Source organism: Ambystoma mexicanum, chromosome 2p (assembly GCF_040938575.1).
Source record: "Ambystoma mexicanum isolate Mex_15411 chromosome 2p, UKY_AmexF1_1, whole genome shotgun sequence".
NCBI classification, from domain to species: Eukaryota; Metazoa; Chordata; class Amphibia; order Caudata; family Ambystomatidae; genus Ambystoma; species Ambystoma mexicanum.
This window is the reverse complement of record NC_090923.1, coordinates 106,577,720-106,599,191: the sequence shown is the minus strand read 5'-3', so window position 1 is coordinate 106,599,191 and position 21,472 is coordinate 106,577,720. Positions and strand designations below refer to the sequence as shown.

Here is a 21,472-nt window from a genome sequence, read left to right as displayed (position 1 = left end):
CTATCGGTATAGGCCAGCATTCTGCCTATTCTTTCAACCATCTAACGTTCCTTCCTATCACTATTACTGGTTTCCTTGTTATTGATTTGTGTGACATTTTAACCGTACAGTTGATGCACTTTAATGAGATTCGATAACATTGGTGGTACCACTTTAGAATTGTATATATTTATCATTGTTGATTTCCGAGTACAAAGTGCGTTATTGTGATCGTGTACATACCTTTGCATATTAATTATATAAAGACTGTGTTTTCAGTAATACCGTGTGTGGAGATTCCTTTGTGGGGGTTCGGTGACTACACTGTACTTAAGAACCAGCCTGCATCACCTCCTGAGAAGCTAGGCCTTGATTGCTCGACTACGTTACCAATAATAGAGAATCTTGGCTGGGGTCCTCTGTGCCTCTCCTCTACCATATAGAGAGCGGAAGTACAGACACCCCCCTCCAGTCTTTACAGTGTGTCCCTTCTCCCGATGGGTGGAGGCAGGTCCTTGTGCTTTAGTCAGGGAGGTTGTTCCTCGGTGGGGAGTGTGAGATGTGTTAAAATCCGATAAAGGCACTCACTTTTTAAAAAGCTGTTCACGGAGATAACAGAGGGTCATCAAGCATCCAACACGCAGAATTTACCAGCCCCAGGCAACCGAATTGTGGAGAGGTTTCAATGTTCTGTTGAAGGGGAAACTGTCCAGGCTATGCCATATGTTACAGAATAAGTGCGTGGACTGTTTTCCCCTGCCACTGATTAGCTTACGCACGCAGCCCTGCCAGGATCAGCATGTATCACTGCATGAGGTGGTAACTGGGTGGTGAATGCATATGCCCCTAGCTCCCGTAAGGAAAGCATCTGATGCTCACAGGGCTGTCTCTGTTCTGCCCTAACAAAAGCAATACAATGTATTTCTCAACAGATTGCACCACCAAGATCTGAAGACACGACCAGTGCTGCAACTACCTCCCCGGTGACTTAGTTTATTTTTGAAATGTTGTCCATCAGGGGAGCGAGACTCGGTACCATTGCCTATGCTATTCCTCTGGCGGCAAAGGTAAGGGAGCTGCGGTATTGGATTCATCTTTGGGATGTCTGCAAAGCACCCGGTGCCACACACCCCACGCAGATGGAGTGATTGCTGAAGATGTTTCAACACACGCTGATTGCACTACCCATAATACTGTCTGTATATATTTCACAAGCGCGACTATTTGTGGCTTGTGGCGCCAGTATACCCATTTGGTGATTTTATGTCCACTTTTTATGAAATATAAACGCTGCTAAGTACAGTTTGTACTTCTCTCTCCCTTCTCACTGTTCATATCTCTCTCCCTCTCTTTTTCTGTCGTTCGCGTACCCTTCTATTGTTCTTGTTTGTATTAAAAATGACCTCCCGTGTGTATTTCTTTGGAAGACAGCAAAATGTGCAGTCTAATCACCACTCATGGGAACTACATTTTCATCCAGGTACATGTGTGCCATTCATTGTGTTGCTGGTTTATTTACTCTGTCAATTTTTCTATGGGGAATTTATTTTAGGAGGTACGTTTATATGGGGAGGTCATATAAAGGGCTGGGCAGGGAAATGTTACTAATATAGACAATTCTTCTGATAAACACTATCCATTATATGATAATTAGACTGTCATGCCTACATCATATGGTGAAAATGATAAAAAATAAATGCATCCTTGGGGTCACACAAATAATATTACAAAGCAAATGAGCAGGCTTACGGAATTAGTCATGCCATTATTTTTTCCCATGTTAAATCTTTCACATGTTACTGCCCCCAAACAATTCAGAAGACAACTTAGGAGAGCTAAATGAGATGAGTACTGAGGCCTAGGCCTGGGTCTATCTGTAATAGAGCATGTGCACCATCCAGAATTAAGTAACAGCTGGTATGCAGACATGCGCTCAGTGGGCAAAAAGAGGGGAAATGGGGGGTGCTACATTTGTTCTTTGATACCACACGCATCGGGAGCCTCCAAGGTATTAAGGCTGCAAGAGATTCCCCTATTGGAGGCTCAATGTTTGGTCCATCTAACATTATGCAGGCTGTGAAGCACTTTCCAAGCACGGAGTGGACAACTTGGGATGATGGACCCGGACGAGTTGCAGTGCGCCCGAAACCCCATAAGTACACAGTGTCTAGAGAGACCTTATCTAGAACTGGAAGGTGCGAAATTTGCAGCAGACAAATGGCCAACATTTCAGAATACTAGCCAGCTCAACACCACAGAAAATAAAAGTATTCGAAGGCCCCTGTGATTTGTGCTGCGAGGTGCCAGGGAGGGAAAGTAACAAATTTAACGCAAAGGGTGGGAAGCCCATTAGCGGTGACATCATGTCTGGGATAGAGTTGGGGTTTGAAAGATAAGGGGACTTCGAATGCGGCCTCAGCGCACATGTCTGCGGTACCAGGTGCACCTTAAGCCTCTGATAGGCCATGCTACGAGCTGCACACTTAATTGCTAATTATAGAGTCCGGCACCTGATGACGCAGTGAGAAGATTCCCACGTGGAAGAAGATGAACAGGAGAAGCTGGGACAAATGACCTGGCATCCCACATGGAGCAGCAGACCGCTTATGTACAGGCTCACACCAACCAGCTCTGTGGATGTGTATCCTATGTGACGCTCATCAGTTATGACACCTTTCGCCCTTATAAGCTTCCGTCCATGTCCTTGCAAGAGGGGTGCTGGGCATTTTTACCTAGTGGGTTGTATTTTTTCTGGTGTGAGCATTGAGGGGCTTCTTTACACGATTATAATTGTCTTTCCTTTTCCAACTCACTTCACACTATCTCTGCCTGTCTTCTTACAATCCAATCTTGGATGCACACTCATTTTCTACACCTAAACGCCTCAAATACAGAAATCCTGTTTTTCCCTTATTCTGTCCTGGCTTAATTCCCCCTGAAGGCTTCACTCTATCGGCGTAAGCATGTAATCTAGAGGTCTTCTTTAACTATGTCCTACAAACATCTCTAATGTAGCCCCCTCTTGCTGCTATTGACTTGCGCACTTTTCTCAACTTTCATGCCCCTAAAAGGCTTATTTCTAAAAGAGTCTTCTCTCGCCGAACCACTGTATTGGTTAACCTGCCTATCAGCTTGTCCTTTATGTTACATCTTTAACTCGTACATACAGACTCTGTTGTCTTTCTCCAGTTTGCCATACATCATAAAAAGATAATACGCCAACTTAGAGTTGACTCGAACCGGTTAACTTTCTGAACGTACATATTGATCAAATAATGAGTTTACTCTGCAATTGTGACCATAATGAAAATCAGTAAAAAAAAAAAAAAAACACTTAGTAAACATTTACATTGCATCAAGAAGAGGCTGTCACACTTTACAAGAGATGTTTTTAGGCAGAAACCGGACTACATTGATGTACACCAACTTTACGGTATGTCATAATAGGGCAAAGAATTTCGCATTGTGTGATCTCGACACTTGTAAATTGATAAACTAATACAGACATGGGTGTGTAGCGCTGTGGGCTGTTTGGAAATGCCTTATTGCACCTGACTGGGTTGTGAACTATTACAGTGTGTTTACAACAATGACTGTTGCAGAGAAAGGTAAGTAATAATTTAAAACAGTTACAGGCTCCGGTGTACATCGTATCAACTAATTACATGTAAACTAAGGGTGTCAAAGTCTTGTGTAAGGCTTCTACACATTTCGTTTAAGTCATGGCTCATTTTCATACAGTTATATGGCTGAGAGGAGGTGAGGACCATAACTTGATCCCGCTGCACCCTTTCTTTTCCACCATACAATATTCCGTTCTTGTGCAGAACGGATGCGACGAAGCAGTTTGGGCTGGACTACCCCTTTTGGGGTGGGACAAAGCCTGATTTAAATATGCTCTTGCCCCTTTTTTTAATGGCTTGGCAGGCGAAGAACGATGGGTTGGAGGGTTGCCCAGAGCAATGCCAGAGGTTCAGATTAATATGAAACCTTCCAGCCATCACCTTGTTTGTTTTGCGGCAGCCCTGGTTAAGACATTTTTATTAAACCAGGAGCATGTTTACAACTCCAATTAAGTTATTAACTCTCAGAAGACTGCTTTGAACAAACACTGGCAGGCACTTTGAATGCAAAGCCTGATTGTAAGGCTTGATTAAAGCGAGCTCTAACAATTTCCATGAGGAGGTGTTTTGGGTGGGCATGGCAGGAATGACCATAGGGATTAGCAAGGCCATGGGCAGGCAATGGGTGGGCACATAACCAATGAACACCTTTAGACTCTGTGTCCCTCCTATGTCAATCCTACCGATCTGTACTCCAATGCAATAGTTTCGGCTTATATGTGTCACAAACGACACCTAATAGCCCAAAGCCATGATAGTCCACGTGGCCAGAGAGTTGTATGTACACAAGCCTGATGTTCCTTATTCTATAGTTCAGCCGTACAGCTAGGAAATATGGATTGGCGAACACAAGGATAGCATTCTATGCTTTTTCCACATACTAAACGACCAGGAGTGAAAAATGGCTGAAAAAAATGTGAGCAGTAAATTCAAGACAATAAATAACACAAACACATTGTTCTCACACTTGGAAGAAATGTGTGGTTGTGAAGAAATGTCCTGTGCAAAGAGCTTACCAAAAGTAATAACCATGCAGAAGTAGGACACTACATTGTACTTTATTTTATGCAAATAAAAAAATAAGAGCCATAGGTTACAAGAAAAGTGCATGTCCGTTTATTTCTACTAAAGTACAAATCCTGAATACAAGTCACCCTTGCATGGCGCTAGCATAAGTGACTCTAGATAAAAACACTAATATTCAAATATCTGCTTCTTACAAAGTGCTAGAAAATTAAATAAATCGACTTGCAAGTACAAACAACGCGAGTTCAAACCTAAAAATGCACAGGAAAATGCATATTTCCAAAAGTTTTAAGTTATTCAAAGCCTTTGCATTAGCCACCCAAAAAATATTTCATTGGAGCAGGGAAAATACCCTATTGTCAATTTAGGTAACAGAGGTTACAATTGACAGAGATCAAGCACTGCCACTGTTAAATTATATGAAAAACCTACATACTATTATAAGTATATATTTAGGGCACACCCATCTGCAACATTTTGAAGGCCTGCATGCATACTCAGATGTGTTAGAGCAGACTGCAAGTCACCTTTTTAGATTCAGTATGTGATGCCAATTTGTAACCTTCTTTAGAAAACATCCTGGATAATTTGGCTTATTTTTGTGTCGAACTCGTGCAGCCTTTAAAGTCAGCAGGAATGGATGTGCAGTGAACGGTCTGAGTAGAAAAACTGCACTACAATTTTGTAACAAAAGGACTGACTGCAAGGGAAAGAACTAGCATGTAGAAAAAGGCATCATTGTTATTGCTTTTCCAGGAGGCTATTGACAACTGCTGACCTTTTTTCATGAACTTTAGGACTGCTTTTTAGAACACAAGACTCAGAAATCCCCTTGCCAACCTTTGTTGCAAACTATCCCTTTTCTGGTGCATTCAACACAAAACATTGTTTCTAGAAACTTGACTAAGGATTGCTGATTGCTTTGAAACAGGCAACACCTGGTGTATTAATGTCATTACGTAGCCAGGGTTTGCAAGGATTGCTTTGAAACAGGCAACACCTGGTGTATTAATGTCATTACGTAGCCAGGGTTTGCAATTTGTCTTGCAAACCATGGCTACGTAATGACATTAATAACCCAGGTGTTGTCTGTTTCAAAGCAATCAGCAATCCTTAGTCAAGTTTCTAGAAACAATGTTTTCTGTTGGAAGCACCAGAAAAGGGATATTTTTCAAGACCATGCCCCATCCCCGCCCCCCTCACTTGGCCCACAGAAGCCAAATGTTTCCATGAACAGAGTTATTGGTCAGACACTCGAGGCGGGTTGATGCACCACTTTCTGACGGGCCACCTTAAATGTTTTGTGTCGATTATAGTCTCATCATCGCGTTGTATTAAACATTTGCACATGCAGGGATCGAAATAATGATTTGGGGAGCAGTTTATGAGTATCAGACATCACCCAGTCAACAAAAGCTATCTCTGGGCAAGAAGCAAGTACACAGCTTCCTATAAATCTAACTTCCAAATATCATGCAAACTAGAACCATTTCATATTACTCATTGTGCCTTCTAGGTGTCTGAATGCTCCAAAATAAATATTGCGAACCGAGATTCTGGGCCTCATTATGAGGTTGGCAGTAACCCGCTAGTGCTACCGGCCAGTTGCTGCCAACCCCGTAACAGCGTTTCCGCCACCTGAGATCCCGGTCCCACCGTAACATTACGAGTCCTGGTGGCCCGGGATGTCAGGCAGCGGAAAATGTTAGTCATCATTCCCATGGAGTCCCATAGGACTCCATGGAAATGGGGACTCGGAAGCACTGGCACTGTTGCTAACGGTGCCGGTGCTTCCGTGACAATTCTGCTATCCGAGGCCGTTTCGTCCGGCAGGTATGACCTGCCGGGTGCAGAAGCCCCGGAAAGCAGAGTTTTAGTCTGCCGGTCCGGAAATGGTGCCGGTGGCAGACTTATTATGAAGCCCTATGTCACATAGCAGGGTTCGAAATTTGGATTCAATGAGCAGGAACTAAAATAAGGCTCCGGGTGTCAGACATTACCCAGGAGCTTTGGCTAAGGAACCAGGAGCCAGTACACGGTACTTTTCACATTGTTCTTCCACATGATATGCACACTTTAACTTGTTGCACATTACGTATATGATCCATTATATTTGAATGGGTCCTAATTATTTTTCAATTTACAATTTTGCATGCTTTCGGGAAGACACTTGAACAGCATTTCTAAAGTATGGAGCCACGTTAATGGCTATGGGCCTATATAGCCCTCAATAAACCCACATGCAAATTTATTAAACCTTGAATTTCTTCAGGATGGGAATTGGTTTGGGCCCAAATGCCCAAACATGTCAATCGAAACCATCTGTGAATGGTCTTCTCTCCTTTGCCCATCTTTCTTTTCCTGTGCCTTCCCGCTTTCCCTCTCCTTCATATCTTTCCTCAATGTTCTTTGCATTCTATAAACCACTTCTTCCATCTTCCACTGCAGCCCTTTAAGGGGGTCTCTGAACACCATGTACCCTTCTTTCTTTTTCGCCTACACTTCATTCCGTTTTCTTCCCTCTGGAAATACTTTGAAGAATTTGTAGAGAAGCCTAGGCCCTACACAACCAGCATAACACAGCATCATGTTAACTTTTCCTCTATACCCAGTTCCCCGCTTTCCTGTTGCAACCTATTCCTTGTCCCCTCGTTATTATCTTCTGCTCGCTCAACGTATTTCAAAAAGACAACAGGATGGGTAAAAGTGGTATAACAAAACGATGCCATCTCACGAGCTAAAACTGAAAGTAGGTGCTGTAATCATGCTACTACGCAATCTTATGCCATCATGGGGACTCTACAGTGGAACCAGGTTGACAATTACGCATCTGCACAGACACATCACAGAGGCCTGTGTAATCAATCGAACTTAGATACTGTTGACATACTAGGCATAGCTCTCATTCCATCTGATACAAATAAGCCTTTAAAATTCAAAAGACAGTTACCTATACGTTTCGCTTTTTCAATTACCATTAATAAGTCACAGAGACCGACGCCCCTTCCTGGAAGCGATCAGTGGTAATTCCAATATTTAAGAAGTGGGACAGAAGTGACCCTAGGAATTACTGACTGATATTGACCTTTAAGATATGCTAGAATGGCGTATGTTACGCCGGGAACGGCTAGTGGGCATATATTTCCTTTCTGCAGAGATAGAAACTTGCACTTTGGCGTGTGGAAGCTCTTGAAAATCACTCATTCGCGACTTGAGACGTAGGTCAAAAGGAGAACCCCGGGAAAATACCCATATGCAAAAGTGGTGGCAGTATTTTTCAGGGATTCTGTGATGGAACACAATGGGGGCTCTTATATAATACTCGCCCCTTGTTTCCCGAAAGAATGTCCATCTCCTGCTTATCATTTATTTAAATCCCTTTAGCTGATAGTCTAATGAAAACGTCAGCAAACCCACTTTGTGGATTTACTGCCAAGAAATAAACAGGACTAGTTTAAACTAGTCAACCCCGTCAGATATTTATCTTCCATATTCTCATCCGATTAGGGATTTCACATAAACTGGTCGCAACCATTCAACTAAACACATACTTTACATTTCAAAAGGGTCATCTAGTGAAATATGCAATGATGGTATCAGTTTCCTATTCCAGAGCCGAGCAGATGGCTAATTGGTTAAGTGCTCACCTCTGAAATGGAGCAAGACTAGACTCACAAACTCAAACCACAGCATAGCTGATTCAGCCCTTTTAGAGGTGAATACATTGAGCAACAATATATTGGGTAATAACCGTTGTCATTACAGTGCCTGGAAGTGGGTGAAATTCTGCATGAGGAGCTATATAAAAAGCATATCAAAGAGACCACTTCCTGTGAATTCCCCCTTACTGAATGGTTCTAATAACATATAAACTACAGGGGAGGGAATGAAGTCAAGAAAGATATCAAATTACAATTAGGGTGTTAGCTATAAAATTTTAAGACGGTTCTTTTATTTGTTCTACTCGCAATTGCCTATTAACCTCTTGGCACAAGGAGGTTTCTTTTTTGGAAGGTCTAAGGACCGACCCATTGCCTATTTCTTGGAGGATTGAGTCTTCTTGGGCAGAAGGACCGCCTGGATATTGGGAAGGACCCCTCCCTGGGCAATGGTCACCCCGCCTAGCAGCTTGTTCAGCTCCTCGTCATTGCGGATGGCGAGCTGCAGATGGCGGGGGATAATGCGGGTCTTCTTGTTGTCTCTGGCGGCATTCCCCGCCAGTTCCAGGATTTCAGCAGAGAGGTATTCCAGCACAGCGGCCAGATAGACGGGGGCTCCAGCCCCCACGCGCTCGGCGTAGTTCCCTTTCCTCAGCAGCCTGTGGACGCGGCCCACTGGGAACTGCAGACCGGCCCTCGTGGAGCGCGACTTGGCCTTCGCCCGGGACTTGCCTCCAGTTTTACCGCGACCTGACATTGTGGAAGACGGGCAGAGGTCCTCACTGAGACGTACGTGATCTGCTTACGACCTAGGAGACAGAAATAGCGTCAGATTAGCGCCAACAAAACAGATGCACGTTTATATTGATATTAGGTCGAAATTCGAATAACAATTTACAATAAAAAAACAACAGTGAAGATGTCAGTGAAACTTTACATAATGACAAGGAAACCAGCAATAAGATACAAAGCAAAAAAAAGTGCGGAGGGGGGGGGGCATCCACCTCGCACATGACCCCGTTCCTACATAACCCGCTCACCGAGGGAGGAGAGTGAGAGAACATTTGCTGTACTACCCACGATTTGATCCATAGATTTGACCGGATTGTAACACACCATGATGACGTGGCTATCTTTTAAATCAACAAAGTGTATTACTGGCCAATCAAATACATTTCAACCGAAAAAGTGGCAGCTTAAATGTGAGCTTAACTCTTTTAGTCAAGGACACACAAATACAATGAGCAGGATTGTCTCCAGTTCTGCACTGTAGAATGCCTCATTCCGCGATTGGCTTTAATGGTAAAATATGCACAATTTCCAAACATCACCTGGTTCACTGTTCTGCACAATTATGAGCAACCCATTTTCAAAAAAGCTGCCACTTTTCTTTTTTTAAAAGGGGGACCTTGCAACGCAAGTCACTACACAAGTGCGGTAATAGTACAATTAAACAACCGGTACTCATGAATATACCACACTCTCAAAGTAACCACCTCAAGACAACACAAAAACATTACAGCCATAGATGTGAATAGACAGAAAGAAAGAAAAGAGGGAAATAGAAAAAAATAAAATAATAATGTCCACAGAAAAGCGGTATTACCCATGCAGTAATACTGCATATATGACATGATGTGGCATTTATAACAGGCTGTTTCACAAGCATATCCCCAATGGAGTCCCATGGCGCTGCAAAATGGGGAATAATTGAAGGGGCTGCGTGACTAGGCCAGGTGGGCCCTGCAAGTTACTGAATGTGGTAACAGCAATTCCGTTTGACAATAATTTAAAAGCAAATACTGTCAAACTTGTATTAGGGCCCAAGTCTGCTCATTCTTGAGGCCCTTCGCCTTTTGTGCTTCCCTTCCACATACAGGTGACATTCCCAAGGATAATACCATAAAGCCCCTGCCAGTTTTCACTGCCACTGAAGATAGCTCGGCGGGTTGAGCGTGATCCTCAGGTCGCAGGTTCGAATCCCGGCAAGGCCAACTCAGTCTTTCATCCTTCCCAGGTTGATAAATGAGTACCAATGTCGGTTGGGTGATATTGTATGTAAATATTGTGCTCTGAAGCGCTTTGGATAAAGGCGCTATATAAATAACACATCATTATCATTACCGCAGCGGCACAGTCTTCCAAAATGAGGCCTCAAATCACGACAGGTAGGGACAGAATATGCTTAATATCTATGTCCTGCTACTATAGACACTTCGCTCTTTTTAATATACGTGTATCCCCAGTCCTTACCTTCCAAAAGATTCGGAACACCGAAATTAGGGTTGGCAGCACCAATTTGCCGCTAACAAGTGTTAGGGTTGGCTCTTATACTTGCATGTGTGCTGAGCCAGGATTGATGTCACCATCAGAATGTAGGCTGTGAGTCTGGAGTGTGAGATTAGAATGTTTGGGGTTGAATGGGTTCTAACCCAGGCAGTTAGATTATGTGAGCCTGGGTGGTGGGAGCCAGTGGGCTCCTGTCCCTTTCCTCTTTATCTCCTAATAACTATGATGACATCTGATCCTTGTAACAGAAGGACCTTAATAAAGTAACCACTATGCGTACCTGGCCTGTGTATCCTGAGTGTCCCTTGGAGCGAACCCTATGACCAAGAGCCGGTCATAACAATTGGCGACGAGGATGGTCCAAGGTATGGTGAAGGAGGACCTTGGAGTGGACACCAAGTGAAGCAAAAGGAGATACAGGTACCTGTGTGATGTCATGTGAGAGAGGAGAAGAGACTCTGCTGCGGGGGGTGCAGGCAAGAGGACAAGTGAATGAAAGGAGAGAGGGAGAGCCCACTGCCCCCCATAGACTGTTTGCACCCACCACCCAGGGCTGTTTGAGCCAGTCCACCCAGGGCTGGAAGGGACAGCCTGTCAGAGGAGACCCCTGGGAAGAAGGTAGAGTGCCCTCTTTGAGGCCAGGAGTCATTAGAGGCTGTCCAAGAGTCTGGAGAAATGGAAATCACCCAGGGCTGTTTGAGCCAGTCCACCAGGCTGGAAGGGACAGCCTGTCAGAGGAGACTCCTGGGAAGAAGGTAGAGTGCCCTGTTTGAGGCCAGGAGTCATTAGAGGCTGTCCAAGAGTCTGGAGAAATGGAAAGCACCCAGGGCTGGAAGGGACAGCCTGTCAGAGGAGACCCCTGGGAAGAATGGAGAGTGCCCTGTTTGAGGCCAGGAGTCATTAGAGGCTGTCCAAGAGTCTGGAGAAATGGAAAGCACTCAGGGCTGTTTGAGTCAGCCACCAAGTACTTCTTTAGTCAGCTGGGGGCTGTTGCAGGCGGCCACCCAGGGGTGTCAGAAGTACCCTGCCCCATGGAGCCTGGGGCAAGGATGGCCTGTTGGAGTCTGCCAGGAGCAGGCCCCCTGGTACATGAGGAGACATTGGCAGGGTTGCATGAGGCTGCCCAAGTGTGCCACCATTTCCTGAGTGACTATGCCAGCATTATTTAAAAAGGGGAAGTGTAATTTCCATGCCAAGTAAGCGTAATTGTGCCTTTTATGCACCTGGAGGCTAAAGGTTTTAATGAGAATAGACGCTATGCTGATTTGGTCTGAGGTGGGGACCATGCAATGAGAAAATGGTTACTGTTTGGGTTTGGGTATGATAGTAGTTTTTGGGGATGATTAGTTTATGCTTGCAGAAGAAATTTTGGAGTTTCATTTAAAAGTAAAATGTCATAATGGATTGAGCAACGATGTGGCAAGCAGTGACTGAAGAGTACTGTTGTGCATTAGTAGTGAATTACCATGAGAAGTATTAGTGAGAATGATGTTGCACTTAGAATAGGAGATGCATTTTATTTTAGATGTAACCATTTTGAGGCATTGCAGGTTGGTTTTAGAGTTGGCCCCAGTTGGCAACATGCACGTTTAGGTCTCATTTAAAGTTGGTTTCCACATTTCTGTTGTGATAGGGGTTGTGTGTGAGTGGCACATATGAGGTTGATTGAGGTGGACAATCAAAGGGTGTTGATCCTATTATGCTTAGTATAACGTTTTGAGGCATTTTAGCATATTAGGTTACCTGTTTAATGGCGACATGGACTTTTAGAAAATGTGACTTGGATGTACTATGTTTCAATGTTCTGATCATCCTAAGACTATGTTTTGCTTGTGTGTGTGTGGTGTGAGATTTGTGATCTTAAAGCACAATAAGAGTGATGTTGGTCATTAATGGTTACCACAATCTTTGAGTCATTTCAGCATTTAGAGTTGCCCATGCTTTGGCAACATGGACTTTTAGGAAATGAGATCTGCAATTTATAATGTGATTATTGATATGTCATTGCAATGCTTACTATAACCATTTTTGAGGCATTGTAGGCGTGATGTTCTGTTTGTGCGTGTATGGATGTGCAACCCATGATGACTGCCAGAGTGACTGCAGCGCTCCTCAGCAGTTAACATTCTATGCCGGGGTTGTCTGTATTTTGAACATCCTGTGTTTGTGTGTGTGTTGTAGCAGTATGTGAATGTTTTAGTGTTGGTGCATGACCAGTGTTGGGTTTTGAAATCTTTTTTTATTGTTTTTTTGGAATATGTTTTAATTGATGTACATGACCAGGGTTGGTCAGGGGACTCTGCGGAGTTGGAGGTGTTTGGTGTTTAGAGGCCCTGTGGGGTTAGTGATGTTACTAGTGGTAGGCTAGTATAGAACCTAGTTGGAACTTTGATTAATTGGTTAGTGACTCTGAGGGGTCCAGAGGTACCTAGTAGGAGACTAGTACCATAAGCTTTGCAAAGCTGTGTTTTTGTGATGATTGGTGGCTCTGAGGAGTTCACATGAAACCTAGTGAAGCTTTTATGTTGTTTTTGGATTGTGGCTCTGCGGAGCAGTCCAGAGGCATCTAGCAGGGGACTGGTGCCTGAAGCTGTGTGAAGCTTCTATGTTGTTTTGAAGGTGTCTAGCTCTGCGGAGTTTACTTAAAGCTGTGTTTTTGTGATGATTGGTGGCTCTGAGGAGTTCACATGAAACCTAGTGAAGCTTTTATGTTGTTTTGGATTGTGGCTCTGCGGAGCAGTCCAGAGGCATCTAACAGGGGACTAGTGCCTGAAGCTGTGTGAAGCTTCTATGTTGTTTTTGAAGGTGTCTAGCTCTGCGGAGTTTACTTGAAGCTGTGTGAAGCTTTGATGTTTTTGGTGACCCTGGAGTTGTTAAGGTCCAGGGATTGCTTGGAATTCTGGAGATGCAAGTTACATTGCATTTAGTGTTTTCTTTTAACTTTAGGTGACTTTTGGAATTGTTCTTGAGTCCGCTCTTGATTAATTTCAGAAGCCTGGCAACGTTTCATCTGCAGCTGTGTTCACTTTGGGGTGTTTATTTGGTTTTGAAGGGCTCATTTGTCTGGCCAACATTTGTAGCGTTATGCTGGTGGTGGTTGTTTAGTGACAGCTGGTTGCGTTTCTTTATTGGTGTGATGAGGTGAGTGACTGGTGATTAGGTGTGTCTGTGTTGCTTGAATTTTGGAATGGATTTGACAGCGGCATGAGTTGTGACTGTGGTTTCTTGGTGACCCAGGTAGATTGTTGGGTTGTTAGTAAGTATCTTGCGCAGTTATGACAGTACCTGGTTTTTCCCGGTTTTGGGAGTTAGTACTCGGAAGTGGCAGTCCGAGGTTCCTTTGTGGCAGAGAGGAACGGAAGGAGCTTTGTGTTTGGTTGGTCTTGGTAGTGTTGTGGTTTGTTTGCCGAGGTGGGCGGTTAGTGCTCGAAAGTGGCAGTTCGAGGTTCCTTTGTGGCAGGCGGGAACGGAAGGCGATTTGTGATGTTTTGATTGGTTAGGAATGTTAGTTGTGGCGGCTGGGACTGTCATAGGATGTTAGTTACGCCTGTTTGTTCAATCTCTGGGGTTAGCGGAACTCTGCTGAGAGTGAGGTGTGTCTTGCTGTTGTGAAAGTGTGTGTTGTTCTTTATGCAAGAGGAGGAGGTGTTAGGGTTGCTTTCTCTAAGTGTGTGTTTGAGGTGTGTTTGTTTGTTGTAGGAAAGGAGGTGTTAGGGTTGGCTCTTATACTTGCATGTGTGCTGAGCCAGGATAGATGTCACCATCAGAATGTAGGCTGTGAGTCTGGAGTGTGAGATTAGAATGTTTGGGGTTGAATGGGTTCTAACCCAGGCAGTTAGATTATGTGAGCCTGGGTGGTGGGAGCCAGTGGGCTCCTGTCCCTTTCCTCTTTATCTCCTAATAACTATGATGACATCTGATCCTTGTAACAGAAGGACCTTAATAAAGTAACCACTATGCGTACCTGGCCTGTGTATCCTGAGTGTCCCTTGGAGTGAACCCTATGACCAAGAGCCGGTCATAACAACAAGTCATCCACCAAATTGACGTTCTTGACTAGGAATCATTATACTGGAGGTAAAAGGAACCTCTTCGGTTGGGTCAATATTAGGCGGAAGTCACATTAAAGTCATGCAAATTTCAAGATAGACCCCAGGTCCAATGGAAATCCCTGCATAGAGAGGTACACACCGGGAGACAAACAACCCCTTACATTCTTCCATTCCATTATATCCAGGTCAAGCCTTCAAAATGCATTCCACTCCCACGGAGTAGGATAGGTGTGATCGTGACCTAGGCCTGGACAAGTAACCGGGAATAAACTACTAAAGCCCCGATTCCAGGAAAATCGAAAGACACAAATAACATTCCTACAGATTGTGAAGGCAAGCCTGGAAATTAAGACATTGGGCTCGATTCACAGAACGTTCTCCTCTGGGATTGCGCCATCATAAAACGCTTCTGTGACTCGGGCCCATTGTCTACCAACCAGATGTCAAGCCATTGAAATGGCAAAGAACTCTGCTCATTCTCTAACCATCTCCCGCCTCTTGCCCTTGCTCTCCCACACATTGCATGCCCATAGGGGCTTATTGGCACGAGGGCTCCACTATACAACACAACGGCTCAGTAAGAAATCCAGGACATGAACAGAATAATGCAAAGGATCTGTAGTGTGGGGGAAACTGAGTATTGAAACGTGTTAATGAACTCCCCAGACACTTTACTGCCTTTATAATGATAATGCAGCCTGTGCTAACTGCCATGGTTAACAGTTCCTTATTGCCATTGCAGTGCAAGCCCTGTGTTCTAATGCACATGTCTTAACCCTGAAGGTTTTACCACTTACTGCCTACCCGTGCTCGCTTCCATAGTCCTTCGCATCCGAGGTCTTTCCCTTTTGGCATATATAAGCGTGTTTTAGCGAGACGCCTTTCTAGGCAAGACAGCTTCTGCAGATGGAGGAAGCCATTTAGCAAGCGGGACCGAGTGCCCCGAAGCGAGTGGCTATCCAAGCAGTAGCTTGCACAGCAGGAAAAGCAAAGTAGCATAAAATGTCTTCGACTGACATCTGGATTGTGTCTCCCAAGCGTGAGAACGTAGCTTCTGCCCAAGACTTGTATGCTGAGACTGAACTTTCACCTGAAACATCGTTGCTTGACAATCTCATGCCATGTCTGCCCCTCCTTCCCATTGAAATGCCTTATCAATGGAATGGGACTAGTTTTTATACTATGCTGTATAAGAGCTCTGTGCCTTGGGGGGGAGTGTGGTTGCTGCGCCGAGACTCGTACCGTCATTGGGTTGGTGTGATTCTGTGTATGCTGGCGTTGCGGATTGTTATTAAAGACATTTGCCAATTCCACCAGGAGAGTCTGCGGGTGATTTTCCATGACAGTACAGACTCAAGAGATAACAGGGCACATATACACAGGCACATAGGACACGAGTGATGTCATGAATAGGTCACAGACACAAAATGAAAACCAGGAAACACCTCAGGTCCTCAGGACCTGAACACACAAACCCCTGGGGTGTCTCCCCAGGGGTTTGTGTGTTCCATAAGGCACAAGAGCAATGCCATTCCAGTGAGGGCAGGTGTTACAGTAGTACCCATTATCCTCCTAAAGGGAGTTTGCTTAGCACTAGTGTAGGGTAGAATGAGAAGGCATTATTAAAAAGCAGATGTTTTAGAATGGATTCATCGCATTGTGGTGGTGAGGAAAGGGAATGGCAATGTCATGTTGTGTATTGAGCTAAGAAATCTTAATAAGAATGTGGTTGTGGAAACTTTCTTTTTGCCCAAGATCTATGAGCTTATCACAATCCAGGGCATAATGAAGTTTTCCCTTGTTGACCTCAAAGCAGCTTACACCATCAGGCGTGACTGCATCCTGACTATGCCTTTATCACCCTGTAGGGACTTTTCAAGTGCAGGAACATTCCCTTATGTCTTGTTTCAGCAGCCAGTGCATTTCTGAAAATAATGCATTAGAGCTCTTAGAGATTTGCAAGGGGTTAGCCGGGCGCAAAACAAGGCAGAACATGACTCACGTTTGAAGGGGCTGGGAGTGGGCACATAATTCTTTGTGATGCTAGTCTGTCAGTCGGTTTGGAAACATGCACATTTTGCCAAAGCGTGGTAACGGCACGAACTATCAGCAAAAGGGGCTCCACTGAATCTAGATGCTGTGCCAGCCATTACAGGAATGCCCACGCCTGTCAAAAAGGGGATAATCTCATTCGTCGGTATAGGGGAATTGTAATCCAAATTCATCAAGAAGGTATTGAGAACATTTACCAGCATAAATATTTCTTGTATGGTTAGCATTTTGCGAGGGAAGAAGTTCAACTATATCAAGAAAGAGATGGCTAAGGCTCCAAATCTTTCCTCATTTGATGATTATCAGTTTACAATGGATTACACGGACACCAGGGGGACTGGTCTTTGCACTATACTGAAGTAATATGATGGGAGGCATGAATATTTAATTGTATTTGAAACATGAGTTCTCAAGGGGGCCAAGAGTCGCTACTCGGTCATTGAGCTAGAAGCACTTTCTTGCCAATGGGCCATCAAATTCAAAACGTACCTGTCGGGAAGGAACTTCATGGTTTGGAAAAACAAACTATTGGCGCCTATCTTCAATTGGGAGGGTTCTATGGGGGGTATCTTGAAAGATCGTGAAGTCGATCACTGTGTTGGAATGACTATATTTTGAAGTTGAGCATGTGGTTGAAGGAATATATATGTGGTAGTGCAGGCCTTTTCGAGGAATGCTATTTGAACGCATAACAAGATGATGCCTTTGTGTTGGATGTGGGAGAAGCAGTAAAGATATTTTTGATGGAGAGTAAAAGTAGGACCGCGGCTGTGAGGAGGAGTTATGTGAAAGGGAAGAGTACATGCTGGAGAGGTGGCCCATATATGAAGTGGGACTGGAGTTTAAATCATTTGAGGATAAGAGAAGAACTTATTGAGGTGGGTAGGTTAACTAGAGGACACAAACTTGGTGTGTCCGACTCTGAAGGCATGCAAGGGCGTGCAGTTGAGCTGGACCATGAAGAAAATGTAGGCACTGCCAGTTCCAAGTTTTTGAAAAGAGAAGATCTTTGGTGGCTGGCTATAGAAAAACGGGTTCATGGAAGTAGGAGTGTGTTGACTGTTCGAGCAGTGATAACATTCTATTCATATGTACTCCAATGAGGGCGTCACCGCCTCCCACAGTGTCACAGGAGGCGTTTGCTGTGTTCCTTGCAGGGCCCTTTAACTTGAAGAGGTCACGAGACATACACCTGGTCTTCTCGTGGATACATTTTCAAAGTGGCAAGGGGTTAAAGTTATATGGGAAACCACTACAAGGTAGTTCATAAACGTTCTGGAGACTGTGTTTTGTAGAAAATGAGTTCCAAAGAAGCTGGTCTCCAACAATAGCCCACAGCAAGTAATACTGGGAAGATTCAGCACTCGGTAACTGCCTTGTACCAATCTCAGGGGAATAGTTGTTCAATAGGACTTTGATGGATGTGATATGCATGCATGTTAACAAGGGAGGAGACTGGTTTAGGACGGTTCTGGAAGGCATTTCCAGTTATAGGCTGGTACCCCGGCACACAGTGACAAAACGTACCGCTTGTGAAACCGAGAGGGCACAAACCCACCACCAAGCTTTGTCCTGCCTTGACGGGAAGGGCAAGCATCAGCATTTTGGATAATTGGGATGTGATGGAATGGACAGGATGGTAAGGCGAAGGCCATGGTTCACGATGCCCAGGTCCCTGTGCGTATGCCCCTTATTACCTCTTGTGGCCCTTGCAGATCCTTCCCTTTATTCCATTCTGTAATGTTCTGAGCTCCTTAGCGAACCAGTCTGTTGCCTCCTGGAGCCCTTCCAATACATGCTTAAGTGTCGCGAGGGGAGGAAGACTGTTAGAGATTGGAGATGGAACTCGAGCGGTCACTGTGAGCTGCCCGTAAATCCTGAAACCTTATGAAAAATGAAATGCATGATGAATCTACACTGAATCCAGCACATCCGATCGCTGTAGCGCCTCACAATAACCTCAGCCTGAACAGACTCCACGGAACAGGAAGTAAACTTCCCAATCCCTAGTTCCAGGAAAATTGAAATGCACAATCGTATAGATTGCCAAGGCTGGCCTGAAAATGAAGGCACTGCCCACTAACCACCTGTCAAGCAATGAAAATACCAAAGCCATTTCAGAAATTGCTGGCTGCCACCTCATGCAACGTTTCTTGGTACTTAATGACACCTTCGCGCAAAGGAACTGCATAATTCACAAGATTGTTGAAGCTAGAGGCATTGAAATACCAATGCAATATCAGACAAGCACCACCGCAACCTTCATGCCCGCCAATTTCACCACCCAAACACCCCGCCGTTTACCTTTTCATACCACCACTTCCTGTAATGTTGATCCCTGTAAAGAATAGATATCTTCCATACCCTTGCCCTAGTGCTTCGACTGTATCAATGCAGACACTATACTTCTGAAGGTCTAGTGGTTTAAACCCCTCACCATTGTCGTTTCGTCTCCACGCTGTCCCCGGCTTAGGTCACAGAAGACTACAGGTCACGGGGAACAAGTCAGATCCTGGGATTTTCTTTTAAACGTCATTGGTATAGCTATCAGCACTTTAAATACTCAAAAAACTGAGTTCCCTTAGGAACTACTGCATATATACAATCCTTACAAGCAGACTATTTTGCCTATGGATGGATATACATGTCCTATTTTGGGCACCTGAGGACGAGTTTATAACTCCCCAAGAGGCACTTGTTTGATAAACCCCCCAGAGATGTCATATAACCACCCCACTGCTCTCTGTGACTTTTGCCAACCTTTGGAAGATGCTCAGAAGTCTTCCCAAACCTGTCAGCAAGAACATAGGAATTGTGGATTAGAAACTGTTGGATCTCTCCACACCGCCCCCCACCCATATCTTCTTGGGAAGCCAGACTGCGCAAGTGCTGAAAGCGCTCAAGTTTCACATCGCAGCATTCCTTGAAGAAACTGCAGCCGCCTCATAGTAACTCATGGTCCAGATCTCGCACCGTTTTCAGAGGTTTGACCATGAAAAACGTGGAAGTGATCAGTTTCACCCAATAATTTTCATCATGGTGGTAAACTTAAAATGCATATATATGAAGGGGTGGGGGGATCTAGGGGGACTCTCCCATTAAAATGAAAAGCAGGAACAAATTGCCACAATGACATTTCTCGGGATGAAACTTTCCAGCTTCAAATGTTTGTGAATGAAGTCACAAACCCATCGGCACCCCTCGCTTGATGACATCACACATCCACAGTCCTGGAGTGACCCGTATTTTTACAGAGGTTTGGCGGTTTTAACGTATGTAACAACGAAGAAAAAAAACACAGCAAAATAATCCATCTTGTCACACTCAGTACAATACAACGTTCAAGTTAGACCAACATGTATTTCAATGTCAGACTGAGTACACCTCACAACGTAAACGTTTTTAGCGCTATGGATGTCGGCATAGCAAGAAGGTCTATGCCATTATGACACAGTAAATGGCGCTGTGCTCTACTTCGCGCAGAATTGTGTGACTTGATATAGTTTTAAATATTTGATCGTGTGTAACGTCTAAATATGGAATTTGTTGTTACAATCCCGGCTACTCTAATCCCATGGTGTGATCCTGGACAAATTAATGTATCTCCGTGTACCTTCCCCCCCACCCACCCCCACCCCCCACCCACCAATCCCACATCTGCAAAAGGCTGGTGCTCAGCGTTCCGAAGAGGATTTACAACAAAATAGTTTTTGCTCAAATGTATCTACCACCACGGTGAAAAAAAATATGTGTACTTTAAAAGTGGGCTATATTCGTAGAGCTTAAAGGATTGCAGCATTCATTGTGCTGGCAGGTACTGCTAGTGCCAAGAAGCAATAGTGCGTGCTGGAAAAATAAACTTGTTGGATCATGGAGATTAAATGTTTCTTTAAATAACTGTCTGTATTCTGAAAAAAGCGAAATGTAATGTTATCTGTTCTCACAACCAGGAAGAAAATATAATGTATTTTCAAAATCTATGTCTGTGGATGACGAAAATAGATACTTGTCCCATAAATAAAAGCGCCTACTCGGCCTGACTGTCCTACAAGCGCTTTTTCTTCTTCTCGGAAACCATCACATTCAGAAAAATGAAACAAGCGAAAAAGAAGTCACAGCTGAAAGGTATTGTACTACAAAAACGGCACATCACGAGAATAAAAATATGATTTCATCACACAACTGATTTCTTTTTAAAAACTCCATTTCAGAAATCTGCAGCCTGTGAAACAGTGAAGAAATAATTAAAATGATAATAGAAAACATAGCATGGAGCACCTGAAAGGAGAAGGCGTTATTATAATGATGATAATGGTGTGCATTATTTACCAGCAGAGCGTGCGAGTGCGCGCGCAGAGGTGGGTGCTCGGCGATGCCCGCGCAGCCTGGTAGCAGCAGCGTGTTTGCTCGGTGCCCTCGGCGGCCGCAGTGCCTTGTCCGCCCGCCCGCCTGCGCTTGCACCTCGCGCCGCCGCCGCCGTCCGCAATGACACTGAACAGGAGGCTTTGTGACGCGCCGCTATAAATACTCTAGCAGCGGCGGCCGCCTATTGGCGGAAAGGCACTCGCCCGCGCGGCTGATTGGTGGACTGTGCCATCCTTTATTTGCATATGACCTCTTTTCATTAGAGCGCGAGTTCCGGTGGAGAGGAACGCTTTAAACAGGAATGATTGAGGCGCGTGCGGGGAAGAGGCCCCCTAGGGAGCACAGTGGCCCACCCTGTGTGGCTCAGGTTTAAGGGACGCCGTCAGGGGCCAAAGAACGACCTTGGAAAGAGTGACGAGCTGGGCGT

General features: G+C 44.6%; 1 long non-coding RNA gene across 1 annotated transcript; it reads right to left on the bottom strand.

Annotated features, from left to right (window-relative positions):
• Positions 1-8,560: 8,560 nt before the first annotated feature.
• LOC138566259 (uncharacterized) lies at positions 8,561-21,114 on the bottom strand. The gene is made up of 2 exons (XR_011301881.1): positions 21,010-21,114; positions 8,561-9,096 (listed from the first exon to the last, which is right to left on the bottom strand). It is a non-coding gene; the product is annotated as an uncharacterized lncRNA (long non-coding RNA).
• Between the last annotated feature and the right edge of the window lie 358 nt (positions 21,115-21,472).